The sequence below is a fragment of the Pteropus vampyrus genome, unplaced genomic scaffold, assembly GCF_000151845.1.
Source record: "Pteropus vampyrus isolate Shadow unplaced genomic scaffold, Pvam_2.0 Scaffold69, whole genome shotgun sequence".
Lineage (NCBI taxonomy): Eukaryota > Metazoa > Chordata > Mammalia > Chiroptera > Pteropodidae > Pteropus > Pteropus vampyrus.
Window position 1 is genome coordinate 3,429,235 of NW_011888850.1, and position 2,847 is coordinate 3,432,081.

Below are 2,847 nucleotides of genomic sequence, written 5' to 3' on the forward strand. Positions count from 1 at the left end.
GGCTGGTCCTGTTTTCTCTGCTTGTGCTAATGCGAGCATCGAGGCCTCATCCTACCTCTTCCGTGAAGCATGTCCCTCTCCATTCTCGTTCCTGGATCCCTGTCGTCAGTGTTGTTTTCTTCGGCACATATGGTGGGCTTTGCATCACAAGTGAACGTTCCGTATCTGTGTCTCGACATCTTTAGATCTTAGAACTCAGGGAGTGTTACCGAATCATTAAAAAAATACCCCTCACCAGAACCAAAACCTAGAACTATCACACAGTAGGCTCTCAGTGATTGCTTATTGAATCGAATTGTCATTGTCATCTCATTGTCCTTTATTGCTAATGACCCTAAAGAGGTTGGTCATGTGAATGTACTATACGTCTCTCAGTGTTACCTCTTTCCTGAGGATGAGAAAGTTGTTTCCAGGCCTTTGGCTATTGGTGTTCCCAGGTTTCTGCCCTACCTCACATCCCTAGAGCATTAGAGACGTTAATCATTCAGTTTATTGATTGGTGTTCTCCAGTAATTGCTGTCTTTTAAGCATTTATTTCTAAGGAGGTGGCTTGAACGCCATGTTAGATGTAGGGGATATTGTGTGGTGGTTAAAAGTGAAGGCTTTCCTGAGCCCGGTTCCTGGGTTTGGATCCTGGCTCCTTCACTTACTAGCTGCATGACCTTGGGCACTGCTTCTTTACATGTAAAATCGTAATAATACTTGGCTTGTGGGCTATCTTGAGGATTAGACGCGATAGTTTATATTACAGTCTCTGTACCATGTCTGGCACATAGTTAACTATCAGTTACTCTTTAGTTTGATTGTTCTTTTCGATTATTCGTGGTGTAACTTTAACATTATTCCTCAATCTCATCCTGCACAGTGCAGTGGAGTTAGGTCTGGAGGAAAGGTAGAAAACAGTAGAAGAAGACATGTGACCTTCAAAACATTCCACTCTGGGTTCTTGCTGGCTGAAAGCTTTCGTTTCTCACAAGGCCAGTGATTGTGAGTGGGAGGAGGTAGGCTGGCAGAAGAGGCAGGGCGTTGTTTTCATGCCCATGCTCCCAGCTCACGTGGTTGGGTGGCTTAGAAACTTGATGGTGATGTAGCAATGGAGTAAATTAGCTGGGAATGATTCGATCAAATTTAATTGACTCAATATGCCAGGAACTCTGCTGAGTGCTAAGGTTACAAAGTATGGATGATTTGGACAAGGTCCTTGTCCTCGTGGGACTTTTGAGAGGACAGACAATAAATAAGAAAATAGATTAATAGGTAAAATAATATAGTCTGTGATAATTTCTAAGGAGAAATCAAAAGGATAGAGCCTTCCTGGGGGAGTTGGCCTTAGCGGGTGGTCAGGGAAGGCCCCACCGAGGAGGTGGCACTTAAGCCAAGACCTGCAGGATGGGAAGGAGCCCCGCTGGTGGGTTGGGTGGGGAGGGATGAGGAACATCGGAGGGAACGAGAGACACAAATAGCCTGAGGTGGGAGTTTCGCACTGTGCTGTTGAGGGCAGTTGGACACTGAGTGTGCAGGAGAGTTGAGACAACGAAGGAGCATGGTTTATAGGGACTGTGCAAATACAGACCCTGCAACAGTGGTTTTCAAAGCATTTTCTATCGTTAGTATACTTGAGGGGGCATGCAATGCGTTCTTGGGGTGGGACCCTTGGGGGCGGGTGATGGCGAAGGCTGGGGTATGTGTGATAGTTTGAAAAGAGCCCTCTCTGATTTGCATATACCTTACCTTCTCCCGCTCCCCAAATTGAAAAGCACTGCTCTTCATCATCCATCTACTCAGAAGCCTTAGGATCCTGGAACATTTACATCTCTTTTCAATTAAATGTGCAGGGCTCTGTAGGAACATGGAATTCTGTCAGGTGGTGAGAACATTGAGGATGAGTCACTGTTTCATTGGATCATTGTGTGACCCACTTAAGTAGATAGTGCTTTTTGAATAGAAAAGTTATTATTTACATTATTTCGAAGTTGTTTAGAAATGACTTTGGGGACATCCTTTACGATTTTTAATCCATGTGGATTTCGCCTTTTTGTTAAGAGAGGCAGTGGAGGGGAGATGAGAGGGCACTTTCTGTCATTCAGAAGTTGTCAGTTTGAGTCTGTACCACTGTGTGGCTTTGGGTGATCATTTAACCTCTTTGAGTATTATTGGCCTTTTCTGTAAAATAAGACAAATAAGTCGTGTGCTGCCTTCCTCACCGACTGTCATGGGATAGTGCCAAGAAATAAAAGTTACTTTAAAAAATTTAAATTTTCTCTACGTACATTATGGCCAGTAGCACATTATGAGTAGGATGTAATTCATGACAATAGAAGAGAACTTTTCACTGCTCATAGAAGGGTCATATCTAGAATAATCCAAAGGAGAATATTTTTATAACTTTGCAGTGGGGATGGGTACTGTAAGTATGTTGCAAAGTCTAGAAGTCATAAAGAAAAGATTGATAAAATTCATTACCTGAAAGCAGTCAGCATAACGAAAGCCCAGAATGCAAAACAAAAGGCAGACTACAAACCGGAAAAACATATTTACACTTTATTTTATGTGTTAAGGATTAATTTCTCTAACCCATAAAGCACTCCTACAAATCAATAAAGAAAAGAACATAATTCTAGGAAAATGGTCAAAGGATATGAACAAACAATCTACATAAATAAATTCATGAAACTCATGAAAGATACTTGACCTTACACATAATTTTTAAAGTCTGAATTCAACTTCACTGAAATATACCATAGTTCACCTGTCTGGGATTGACAAAGATAAAAAATTCTGAACATCCTCCATGTCCAGGAGATGTAGGAAAAGGGAACTCACACACATTTAGTGAATGTATATTAA